Below are 13,704 nucleotides of genomic sequence, written 5' to 3'. Positions count from 1 at the left end.
AAAGACTTACCATTTTCAGGCAGATCACCTGGAAAATTACTGATTCCTACTAAAAATGTTTTAGTGGGTTGGCATTGTTATATTTGTGTAGCGATGGTCAGATTAAAAAAAAAAAGCTAAGGAATGATTATGTAACTTTACAGGCGGTTGGATTGCAGAGGTAAATAAGACTCAATAGGACTTGGTAAAAGTATTGCTTTAAAGGCTGTGTGTTAGGGGTCACTGCTATAGGTGGGATAAGTATTTAAAGTCAGCTTACCAAAACAAAAGAGTGATCTATGGGCATATCTATACACCCTGTTTACAGAGCAGCCTGTATGGCTATATTACATTATAAGAATCTCTCCTTGAAAGCAAACTATCAGGACAGTAGAGAGATGCGTGGTGTAAGTTTGTATAATTAGGAATTGTTAATTTTATAATAAAGAAGGTCATTTTGTTATTATATTTTTGTCAACTGGATGACACCGTTACGAGAAACTAATTTAGCAACCCCCTTGCTGACGTTTCCAGGTAAAATAATAACTTGATCTTTTGAAAAATTGTGTAAGTAATGACTATGCTGATAATGTTTAATCTACATGTAATGATGGGGGTAGGGAAACGGACAAGTGAGCCCTAATCTACCCGCCACTCTGTCCCTGCCTACTTGCAACGACCCGCCCTAGGCGACGGGGTACAACTGGGCGGCGGTCCCTAGGCTCAGTAAGTGCACGAGACAAACAGACAAGGGTACACAAAGCTAAGGGAAATGGGGCAGTTGCCCACGGCAACACAGTGAGCAACAAGAGTGGTGAACGAGCCGAGTCAAACCAGGAGTGTACGAGGTACCAAACGCAGAGCAGGAGAGTAGTCAGTAAGCCAGGGTCAGTATGGAGCAGGATCAAATAGTTAGAAGCTGTAGCTGGGCCAGGAAACCACACGAGAAGAATCACAAGCAAAGGAGGAACAGGAAAGGCAGGTATAAATAGACAGAGGGCGGGAGCTAGCTCCGTCTGACCAGGCTGCGATAGGCTCTCCCACTCCTAAGCCTGCCATCCTGAGTGGTGGAAGATGGAGTCAGTCTCAGAGACATAGACTCAGGTGCAGACTGATTACCTATGGGCGTATACACAGAAGTTGTGCCTGGCAGAACCTTTACAGTACCCCCCCCCTTTTATGAGGGGCCACCGGACCCTTTCTAAGTGGACCTGGTTTATTGGGGAAACGAAGGTGGAACTTCCTGACCAATACCCCAGCGTGAACATCCCGGGCGGGTACCCAAGTCCTCTCCTCAGGCCCGTATCCTCTCCAATGGACCAGGTACTGGAGGGAGCCTTGGACCATCTTGCTGTCCACAATCTTGGCCACCTCCAATTCCACCCCCTCAGGGGTGAGAACGGGAACAGGAGGTTTCCTCGAGGGAGCCAAGGACGGGGAGCAGCGTTTAAGGAGGGAGGCATGAAACACGTCGTGTATTCGAAAAGATGGGGGCAGCTCCAGTCGGAAAGAGACAGGATTGAGGACTTCAATGACCTTATACGGCCCAATAAACCGGGGAGCAAACTTATTGGACGGGACCTTAAGGCGCAAGTTCCTAGACGATAACCACACCAGATCCCCGACCATAAACAAGGGGTTAGCAGAACATCTTCTATCAGCCTGAGTTTTTTGTACGCTCTGGGACGCCTCTAGGTTCTTCTGAACCTGGGCCCAGACTGTGCACAGTTCCCGATGAACGACCTCTACCTCGGGATTGTTGGAACTACCAGGTGAAACGGAGGAGAACCGTGGATTAAACCCAAATTTACAGAAAAAGGGGGAGACCCCTGACGAGTTACTGACCCGGTTATTAAGGGAAAATTCGGCGAGGGGAATGAATGAGACCCAATCTAAACTGGCACCTTAAGGCAGGGTCATTCCACCGAGAAGCTACGCACCACTTCCTAAAGTCAGAACAATACTCCTCAACAGGTCTCTTACCCTGACGTAAGGTCACCAGCTGACTCTCGGCAAAGGCAGTCCTGTCAGTCTCGTCATAAATGAGTCCGAGAGCAGAAAAGAAAAGATCAACGGAGGAAAGTTCAGGGGCGTCAGGAGCCAAGGATAAGGCCCATTCTTGGGGCCCTTCCTGGAGCCGGGACATAATTATACCCACCCGCTGGCTCTCAGAACCTTAGGAGTGAGGCTTTAACCCCTTAAGGACGCAGCCTAGTTTGGGCCTTAAGGCTCAGAGCCCATTTTTCAAATCTGACATATTTCACTTTATGTGGTAATAACGTCGGAATGCTTAAACCTACCCAAGCGATTCTGAGATTGTTTTCTCGTGACACATTGGGCTTCATGTTCGTGGTAAAATGTGGTCGATATATTCAGTGTTTATTGGTGAAAAATTGCAAAATGTAGAGAAAATTTTGAAAAAATTGCATTTTTCAGAATTTAAATGCATCTGCTTGTAAAACAGACGGTTATACCATCCAAAATAGTTACTAGTTCACATTTCCCATATGTCTACTTTAGATTGGCATCGTTTTTTGAACATTCTTTTATTTTTCTTGGACGTTACAAGGCTTAGAACATAAACAGCAATTTCTCATATTTTTAAGAAAATTTCAAAAGCCTTTTTTTTAAGGTACCTCTTGAGTTCTGAAGTGGCTTTGTGGGGCCTATGTATTAGAAACCCTGATAAAACACCCCATTTTAAAAACTAGACCCCTCAAAGTATTCAAAACAGCAGTTATAAAGTTTTTTAACCCTTCAGGCATTTCACAGGAATTAAAGCAAAGTGGAGGTGAAATTTGCAAATTTCATTTTTCTTGCTGAATTTCAATTTTATTCATTTTTTTTTCTGTAACACAGAAGGTTTTACCAGAGAAACACTACTAAATATGTATTGTCCAGATTCTGCAGTTTTTAGAAATGTCCCACATGTGGCCCTACTGCGCTCGTGGACTAAAACACAAGCCCTAGAAGCAAAGAAGCACCTAGTGCATTTTGAGTCCTCTTTTTTATTAGAATATATTTTAGGCAGCATGCCAGGTTTGAAGAGGTGTTGAGGTGCCAAAACAGTAGGAATCCCCCAATATTGACCCCATTTTGGAAACTACACCCCTCAAGGAATTCATTTAGGGTTGTTGTTACCATTTTGACGGCACAGTTTTTTCACAGCACGTATTTGAATTGGGCTCTGAAATGAAAAAAATGTCATTTTTTCCAATAAAATGTCATTTGTGATCAAAATTTCTTATTTTCACAGGGAACAAAATACCCCATTTTGTTGCCCAATTTGTCCTTAGTGTGGCAATACCCCATTTGTGGTGATAAACTGCCGTTTGGGCCCATGGGAGGGCTCAGAAGGAAAGGAGCGCTATATGTTTGTTGGAGTCCAGATTTTGTTGGATTGGTTTTCGGGTGCCATGTCGCATTTGCAGAGCCTCAGCGGTATCAAAGCAATGGAAACCCACCAAAAGTGACCCCATTTTGGAAACTACACCCCTCAAGGAATTCATTTATGGTTGTTGTTAGCATTTTGACCACACAGTTTTTTCACAGCACCTATTTCAATTGGGCTGTGGCATTAAAAAAAATGACATTTTTTCCAATAAGATGTAATTTTTTACCAAAATTTCTTATTTTCACAGGGAACAAAATACTCAATTTTGTTGCCCAATTTGTCCTGAGTGCATCAATACCCCATTTGTGGCAATAAACTGCAGTTTGGGCCCATGGGAGGCCTCAGAAGGGAAGGAGCGCTGTGTGTTCTTTGGAGTACAGATTTTGCTGGTTTGGTTTTCGGGTGCCATGTCGCATTTGCAGAGCCCCAGAGTTATCAAAGCAATGGAAACCCACCAGAAGTGACCCCATTTTGGAAACTACACCCCTCAAGGAATTCATTTATGGGTAATGTGACCATTTTGACTCCATAGTTTCTTCACCGAACTTATTTGAATTGGGCTGGGAATTCAAAAAATATATATTTTTTCCAATAATATGTCATTTTAGCTCAAAAATTCTTATTTTCACAAGAAATAAAATACTCCATTTTGTTGCCCAATTTATCCTGAGTGCGGCAATACCCCATTTGTGGTGATAAACTGCCATTTGGGCCCATGGGAGGGCTCAGAAGGAAAGGAGCGCTGTGTGTTCTTTGGAGTACAGATTTTGCTGGATTGGTTTTCGGGTGCCATGTCGCATTTGCAGAGCCCCAGAGGTATCAAAGCAATAGAAACCAACCACAAATGACCCCATTTTGGAAACTACACCCCTCAAGGAATTCATTTATGGGTGTTGTGACCATTTTGACCCCATAGTTTTTTCACAGAACTTATTTGAATTGGGCTGGGAATGAAAACAAAATTATTTTTTTCAAATAATATGTAGTTTTGGCAGAAAATTTCTTATTTTCACAAGAAACAAAATACCCCATTCTGTTGCGCAATTTGTTCTGAGTGCCGCAATACCCCATTTGTTGTGATAAACTGCCGTTTGGGCCCATGGGAGGGCTCAGAAGGAAAGGACCACCATTTGGCCTACTGGGGATTTTCGAGTGCGAAGTCATGTATGCAGAAGCCCCTGAGGTACCAGTACAGTTGAAACCCGCAAGAAGTGACCCCGTTTTAAAAACTACACCCTTAAGGCATTCATATAGAGGTGTAGTGAGCATTTTGACCTGAGACCTACACCCCATAAACTGTAATGTGGGTTCTCCCGGGTATGGCAATACCCTACATGTGGCTGTTATCAGCTGCCTGGACACACAGCAGGGCCCAGAGGGGAAAGACGTGGGGGGATAAGCTGTGTGGAGTGCATCAGGGTAAGTAAAATTGGGGTAAATTATAAACCAAGGGATGGATGATAAATTTTAAAACACTTTCATACAGAGCTCTGGTTATTCGGGACACGTGTCACATTGATATATTGCGTCATGCATTATCGCCCTCTTATAGCAGACTTTGCACCTCTTTTGACTTTTTCCCTTCTTGCCAGTTTGGGGAACTTCCCCTGGAAAGTGTTGCCGCCCTGGTACGATGCGTGTGGCCCCGCTTCCAGAAGTACTGGGTGCCCCCCCTTCTTGGTCCCTAAAGATTAGGTTCTTGATAATCACCTCTTGAAATTCCAGGAAAGTTCCCGTCTGGCCTGCACATCGACGTAGCACGTACGCATTGTACAAAGCCATCTGTATGATGTGCCCGGCCTGCTTCTTATACCTCACCGCATGGCGCTGTAGGGCTTCAGGGCTTGATCTTACAAGTCCATCCCTCCCATGTACCTATTGTAGTCCAGGATGCAGTCTGGTTTGGGGGTGGCCTTTCCTTCATATATCCTAAACCTGTAGGTATACCCGGATGCACTCTCACAGCTTATACATCTTCACGCCATACCTTGCCCTCTTACACGGCAGGTACTGGCGGAATTGAACCCTCCCTTTAAAATGTACCAGGGACTCATCAATAGAAATACACTTCTCGGGGTGTATGCTGGGGAAAACCGGGCACTGGAACGGTCTAATAGGGGTCTCCGTTTATACAAACGGTCAAAACTGGGGTCATCTCGGGGTGGACACAGCTCATTATCAGTGTAATGTAAGAAGCAAAGTATTGCCTCATTTATTTATTTTTTTAGGTTCCAGTTCAGTTCGGAAGTTGCTTTGAGGGGCCCATATATTAGAAATCCCTATGAAATACCCCATTTTAGAAACTAGACCCCTCAAAGTATTCACAACAGCATTTAGAAAGTTTATGAACCCTTTAGGTGTTTCACAAAAATTTAGAGCAAAGTAGAGGTGAAATGTAAATTTTTTTTTTGTCAGAAAATCCTCTTTATACCATTTTTTTTATAACACAAAAGGATTTATCAGAGAAACGCAAATTAATACGTATTGCCCAGATTCTGCAGTTTTGAGAAATATCCCACATGTGGCCCTCGGGCGGTAATGGACTGAAGCACCGGCCTCAGAAGCAAAGGAGCACCTAGTGGATTTTGAAGCCTCTTTTTTATTAGGCACCATGTCCGGTTTGAAGAGGTCTTGTGGTGCCAAAACATTGGGAACCCCCCAAAAGTGACCCCAATTTGGAAACTAGACCCCTTGAGGAATCCATTGTAGTTTTCTTGGGGTGCATGCGGCTTTTTGATCAGTTTTTATTCTATTTTTAGGTGGCGTGGTGACTAAAAAACAGCAATTGTACGATTGTTTTTTTTTTCGTTTTTTTTTACAGCGTTCACCGTGCGCTATAAATAAAATATTCACTTTATTCTGCGGGGCGATATGATTACGGCGATACCAGATGTTTATGGTTTTATTTTATGTCTTATGGCGTTTGCACAATAAAATACGTTTTGTAAACAATCATTCACTTTTTGTGTTACCTTATTCTAAGAGCCATAAAGTTTTTATTTTTCAATCAATAAAGCCGTGCGAGGACTTATTCTTTGCGTAACGAACTGTAGTTTCGATCAGTACCATTTTTAGGTACATGCGACTTTTTGATCTCTTTTTATTCCATTTTTTGGGAGGTGAAGTGACCAAACAATTGTGATTGTGGTACGGTTTATTATTATTTTATTTTACGGCGTTCACCGTGCGGGATAAATAATGAAATAATTTTGTAGTTCAGGCCGTTACGGACGCGGCGATACCAATTATGTATAGTTTATTTGTTTGTTTATATATTTTTATTAATAATAAAGGACTGATAAGGGAAAAAGGGGGATTTTTACTTTTATTACTTTTAAAACTTTTATTTTCTTATTTTTACACATCTTTTTTTAACTTTTTTTTCACTTTATTACTTTGTCCCACTAGGGGACATGAGGGCAGGAGGCCCTGATCGCTATTCTAATACACTGCACTACATGCGTAGTGCAGTGTATTAGAACTGTCAGCTACTCACTGACAGCAAGCATAGTGGGTCCGGACGTTGTCAGGACCCACTAGGCTTCCGTCTATGGCATAGCCGGACGCCATTGTTTGGTGTCCGGTTGCCATAGTCACCATCGCCGGCCGCTATCGCGTAGCAGGCCGGCGATGGCAGCTTAACCCATAAAAAGCCGCGATCTCTATAGAACGCGGCTTTTAAGGGGTTAATCAGCGGGGACACATCGATCGGTCCCCGCTGTAGGAGCTGTGACAGCTGCTGAACAAGAGCACAGCGTCACAGCTCCTGTATGTGTCGGAAGGACGGCCGAAACGGCCGTTACTCCCGAGACGTACTATTACGGCATGGAGCGCTAACGATACAGCTGCCATGACGTAATAGTACGTCAAGGAGCGGGAAGGGGTTAAGCAAAAATAGAGCCTACAACTATCCCGAAAGGAGAGAAAAGTCTTCCGGTCCCCTGAGAACCGGTCAGGCAATTTGAGGTGGGGTTGAAGAGGTGAGGTGAGGGGCACTACCATGGTAGCGTCAGGCTGGTTGACCCCCTGAGCCAGGGCCTGGACCTGTAGTGAGAGACCCTGCATTTGCTGAGCCAGGGTCTCAAGGGGGTCCATAGTAGTGTGAGGGACCAGGGTAGACTAGGTATATGGGCTTGTGATTATGTAATGATGGGGGTAGGGCAACAGACAAGTGAGCCCTAATCTACCCGCCACTCAGTCCCTGCCTACTTGCAACGACCCGCCCTAGGCGACGGGGTACAACTGGGCGACGCTCCCTACGCTCAGTAAGTGCACGACAGACAAACAGACAAGGGTACAAAGAAGCTAAGGGAAATGGGGCAGTTGCCCACGGCAACACCGTGAGCAACAAGAGTAGTGAACGAGCCGAGTCAAACCAGGAGTGTACGAGGTACCAAACGCAGAGCAGGAGAGTAGTCAGTAAGCCAGGGTAAGTATGAAGCAGGGTCAAATAGTTCAGAAGCTGCAGCAGGGCCAGGAAACCAAACGAGAAGAATCACAAGCAAGGAGGAAGAGGAAAGGCAGGTATAAATAGACAGAGGGCGGGAGCTAGCTCCGTCTGGCCAGGCTGTGATAGGCTCTCCCACTCCTAAGCCTGCCATCCTGAGTGGTGGAAGATGGAGTCAGTCTCACAGACATAGAAGCAGGTGCAGACTAATTACCTATGGGCGTTGACACAGAAGCTGTGCCTGGCAGATCCTTTACAGGTACCCTGAAGTTGAGGATACAAAAAGGCAATGGAAGAGACAGGGAAGCCTTGGACTTCTTTGTACTTTGTCCAGGTAACGCCTAACCGGAAGTTGAGCCTTTGCCCCTGTGAAATTTTGTTTCGAAGTGGACCGTTGTCCTCATCTGCCTGATGACACCCTGTGCCTCAACCCTAAATGAAAATGTGAAAGATTAATATGATAATAAGTGGACAAATGTTAGTGTCCCTCTTCCAATAGTGAAGGATGTTTTTGCGCATTGGTGGGTCAGTGGAAAATTAGCAACTGTTTGGGCTGGTATGATTTTTCTTTAAGGCTTGAAGGTTTAGAAGTTAACCCTTTCAAGACCGAGCTCATTTTAGCCTTCAGGACCAGCCCCATTTTTTCAAATCTGACATGTGTCACTTTATGTGGAAATAACTCTGGAATGCTTTTGCCTATCCAAGCGATTCTGAGATTGTTTTCTTGTGACATATTGTACTTTATATTAGTGGAAAAATGTGGTCAATAAATTCATTGCTTATTTGTGAAAAACACCAAAATTTAGAGAAAATTTGCAAAAATTATGACTTTTCTAATTTTAAATGTATCTGCTTGTAAAACAGATAGTAATACCACACAAAATAGTTACTATTTCACATATTCCATATGTCTACTTTATATTTGCATAGTTGTTTGAACATTATTTTATTTTTCTAGGACGTTACAAGGCTTAGTACTTTACCAGCAATTTCTCACATTTTCAAGAAAATTTCAAAAGGCGATTTTTACAGGGACCAGTTCAGTTCTAAAGCGGCTTTGAGGGCCTTATGTACTAGATAGACCCCATAAATCCCCCCATATTAAAAACGGCACCCCTCAAAGTATTCAAAACAGCATTCACAAAGTTTCTTAACCCTTTAGGCGTCTCACAGGAATTAAAGCAATGTAGAGGGGAAATTGACACATTTTTTTTTTTTTTTGCTGCAATTCATTTGTAATACATTTTTTTCTGTAACACAGAAGGTTTTACCAGAGAAACGCAACTCAATATTTATTGCCCAGGTTCTGCAGTTTTTAGAAATATCCCAGATGTGGCCCTAGTGTGATAATGGACTGAAGCACAGGCCTCAGAAGCAAAGGAGCATCTAGTGGATTTTGTGGCCTCCTTTTTTTAGAATATATTTTAGGCACCATGTCGGGTTTGAAGAGGTCTTGTAGTGCCAAAACAGTGGAAATCCCCCAAAAGTGACACGGTTTTGGAAACTGCACCCCTCAAGGAATTTATCTAGGGGTATAGTTAGCATCTTGACTCCACGGGTCTACTGCTATATTTATTAGAGTTTGCCTGTGAAAGTGAAAATCTACTTTTTTTCTGAAAAAATATTAAAAAAAATTATATTTGCAAGGAATAAAGAATAAAAAGCACCCCAATACTTGTAAAGCTACTTCTTCCGATTACAGCAATACCCCATATGTGGTACTAAACTGCTGTTTTGACCCACGGCAGAGCTCAGAACGGAAGGAGCGCCATTTGGATTTTGAAGCGCAGATTTTGCTGGATTGGTTTTCAGTGCCATGTCGCGTTTGCAACGCCCTGGAGGGAGCAAAACGGTGGAAACCCCCAAAAAGTGACCCCATTTTGTAGACTACACCCCTCAAGGAATTTTTCTAGGAATAGTTAGCATTTTGACCCCACAGTTTTTTTTGCTGAATTTAGTGGAATTAGGCCGTGAAAATGAAAATCTACTTTTTTGCTGAAAAAACATAGAAATGTTTAATTGTTACAATGAATAAAGAAGAAAAATCACCCCAAAATTTGTAAAGCAATTTGTCCTGATTACAGCAATACGCCATATGTGGTAATAAACTGCTGTTTGGACCCACGGCAAGACACAGGAAGGAACAATATTTGGCTTTTGGAGCTCAAATTTAGCTGGAATGGTTTTCAGGTGTCACGTCGCATTTGCAAAGCCCCTGAGGTACCAAAACAGTGAAAACCTCCGAAAAGTCCCTTTAGGGGACTGGAACGAGCGATCATTAGGTCGCTGGTACACTACATTGCAGTACTAATGTATTGCAGTATAATATAATTTTTACAGGCTCCTCTAACAGCGCGATCGCTGTTCCTGTCCATTAGTCCCGGGTGTCAGATGTAATACACAGCGGACACCTGCAGAATATGGAGCGTGCGCAGCGCATGAGCCGGCTCCATATATAACCCCCCGCACGACGACATGCTATTAAGTCGTGGTGCGCGAAGGCGTTAATGCGAAGCGGATGGTGCAAAGTGAAAATTACAATTTTACACTGATATGCCAGTTTAATGCACAATATGTTGTGCCCAGTTTGTGCCACTGAAGACAAATACCTCATACAATGTTGAGCGGGTTATGCCAGATATAAAATATGATATATGTGGACGTAAGCTGGTGTTTGGGCATGCTGTGGGGCTCAGAAGGGAGGGAGCGCCATTTGGCTTTTGGAGCGCAGAGTTTGCTTGGTAACTGTTCTGTTTGGGGTTTTGCTGGTATTTCAGTTTATGATGTGGGGGTATGTGTAAATTGGGCAGAGTACATCAGGACATAATAAGAGGGTATAATAATTTGGTAAAGAAATAATAATCCGCAGATATGTGGCCAATGTCGCACTGATAAATGGTGCCCGATCTTATCAGCTTTTGGACACTGCACAATTTCTGTCGCTATATTCTGAGAGCCAGAACTTTTTTTATTTTTTCTTCACCGGAGTCGTGCGAGGACTTATTTGTTGCGGGGCAATCTGTAGTTTTCATTGGTATCATTTTAGGGTACATGTGATTTTTTTATCACTTTTTATTAGTTTTTTTTGGCAAGCAAAGTGACAAAAAAACAAATTCTGACAATGTTTTTTGTCTTTTTTTTTTTTTTTACACTTTTCACCGTGCGCTATATATGACATTTTACTTTATTCTGCGGGTCGATATGATTACGGCGATACCATATGTATATAGTTTTGTTATGTTTTGTGGCATTTGCGCAATAAAATCACTTTTCGATAAAATTATTTATTTTTTGTGTCACCACATTCTGAGAGACATAACTTTTTTATTTTTCAGTCAAAAAAGCTGTGTAAGGGCTTGTTTTTTGTGGGACGGGTTGTCGTTTTTATTGGTACTATTTTAGGGTACATGCGACTTTTTGATCACTTTTTATTCTATATTTTTGGAGGGTTGATGACCAAAAAAATAGTAAGCGTAGACCTATTCTCAGGGTGGCCTGAAGCCTGGCCAGTATCTCCCCCCACTGCAAAACACATGGCCAACAAAATTCTCAGTGAAATTGCGTGTAGATATGAGGTCCCTGAGATCATAGAAAGTGACAGGGGAACACATTTTACTAGAGAAAATTATGAAGGAGGTCATGGGAGCAGTGGGCATAGAACTTCCTTTTCACACTCCCAGTGTAACATTAATCAAAGAATGTATATTAAATTGTGACAGGTCAAATTAGTGTGTATCTATTAGATGCAAAAATGAAATGCAAGATAATAAATTCAATAATTGTATATATGCAGATGTATACACATATTTACACACACATATGTACACAGGGCCGCCATCAGGGGGGTATTAGGGGTACTGGTGTGAGGGGCCCGGCCAAACCTAATTGAAAGGGGGGCCCGGCAACTGCCGCGACTTGCCTTTGGTAGAAAAAACGGGCCCCTGCAATGGGGCCCGTTTTTTTCACCAAAAGAATGTCGTGAGCTGCGGGGCCCCTCCTCTCGTCATGGGGGGCCGTAAAACCGCCCGCCCGCGCGCGCGACCGATCGCGTGCGCAAGGAAATTCCCGCGCATGCGCACTCGCGAGCGCGCACCCACGAACGCCCGCACTCGAGACCGCCCGCGCGCGCACCCGCGGAAGCGCACACCCGAGATCGCCCGCGCACCCGCGATCGCCGGCAAACGAAGCGCATGCAGCCGCGGACAAACATGGACACAACTTACCTGGAGCCTGGCTGGAGGTGAAGGACTGGACATCTGGACCGAAGACCTCGCCTGGAAGACATCGCCTGACGAGGACTGGAGTGGGAGCAGCTCTTCTGACACAGTGAGTAAAGTATCTCAAAGTGCTGATTATGTATGGACCTGTTCACACAGTATTTTGCAGGCAAAAAAAAATCTGCCTCAAAATTCCTTACAGAATTGATTTCAGATTAAATCAATGCGAGGCGGTTTTGGAAGTTGTTTGGTGCTGATTCTGACGCAGTGTCCGAGTCAATATCAAGGCCCAAAAACTCTGTGAACTGGGCCTTATTGTTACGGCTTATTCAGACGAACGTGTAATACGTCCGTGCAACATGAGCGTGATTTTTATGCGCCTCGCACGGACCTATGTTAGTCTATGGGGCCGTGCGGACTGTCAGTGATTTTCACGCAGCGTGTGTCCGCTGCATAAAACTCACGACATGTCCTATATTTGTGCATTGTTCGTGCATCACGCACCCATTGAAGTCAATGGGTGCGTGAAAATCACGCCCAGCACTTCCGCAGCCGTATAAACTATGAATGAAAACAGAAAAGCACCACGTGCTTTTCTGTTTACAAACATACAAACAGAGTGTCATAATGATGGCGGCTGCGCGAAACTCACGCAGCCGCGCATCATACGCTGCTGACACACGGAGCTGTTATGGACCTTTTGCATGCGCAAAATGCCACGTTTTTTGCGCGCGCAAAAAGCACACGCTTGTGTAAATCCGGCCTTAGGGTAGGAACACACTAGGCATGAACGCTGCGGATTTTATGCAACACATTTTATTGTGGAAAATCCGCAGCGTATTACAGTCGCAACAGAGTGGATGAGATTTGAACAAATCTCATCCCCACGCTGCAAAAAAAAATTTGAACTGCAGTGTGGCTTTTTAATCCGCAGCATGTCAATTTATGCTGTGGGATCGCTGCTCCTCTGTTGCGGAAATGCTGCGGTTCTGCCGCAAAAATCACAAATGAGAAAAAAAAAGGTACTTTTTAAAATTGATAAAAAAGTTTAGACTTACCCCGGCCGTAGTCCTGGTGACGCGATCCTCTATTCTTAGCGCAGCTCGGACTCCTGTCATGACGTTTCATCCCATGTGACTGCTGCAGCGGTCACATGGTCTACAGCGTCATCCCAGGAGGCGGGGCTACGTTCAGAAGAGAGAGATGCGTCACCAGGACTACGGCCGGGGCAAGTCTAAACTTTTTTTTCCCTGTAGGATTCCCGCAGCGGACATGCCTCACAAAACCTGCGCCACTATTTGGTGCGGTTTTTCTGTCGGAATTCCCTGCGGCTACCGGGGCGGATAAGCTGTGGAGTTTTACTCAGCATATCCGCCTAGTGTGTCCCTTATGATGTCGCTCCTGGAGCTGCTGCCGGTCTCTAAATAGGCAATTGGTCCAGTAGAATTTGGAATTATTTTTTTTTGTGAACAAGCTTAAAAAAATACAAAATTTTTGTGTTAGGGCCTGTTCACATCACCGTTCGCTTCCTTTCCAGGGTTCCGTCTGAGGTTTCCGTCGGGTGAACCCCGCAACGGAAAGTGAAAGTGACAGCACAGCTTCCGTTTCAGTCACCATTGATCTCAATGGTGACGGAAACATCGCTAATGGTTTCCGTTCGTCACAAT

At 44.0% G+C, this 13,704-nt stretch overlaps 1 protein-coding gene across 4 annotated transcripts in view; it reads right to left on the bottom strand.

The window, feature by feature from the left end:
* MYO16 (myosin XVI) overlaps positions 1-13,704 on the bottom strand; it is a 397,050-nt gene that overhangs the window by 8,513 nt on the left and 374,833 nt on the right. The window lies entirely within an intron of this gene.

Source organism: Rhinoderma darwinii, chromosome 2, assembly GCF_050947455.1.
Source record: "Rhinoderma darwinii isolate aRhiDar2 chromosome 2, aRhiDar2.hap1, whole genome shotgun sequence".
Taxonomy (NCBI): Eukaryota; Metazoa; Chordata; class Amphibia; order Anura; family Rhinodermatidae; genus Rhinoderma; species Rhinoderma darwinii.
Note: the sequence above shows the minus strand (reverse complement) of the source record. Positions and strands in the feature narration are given on the sequence as shown.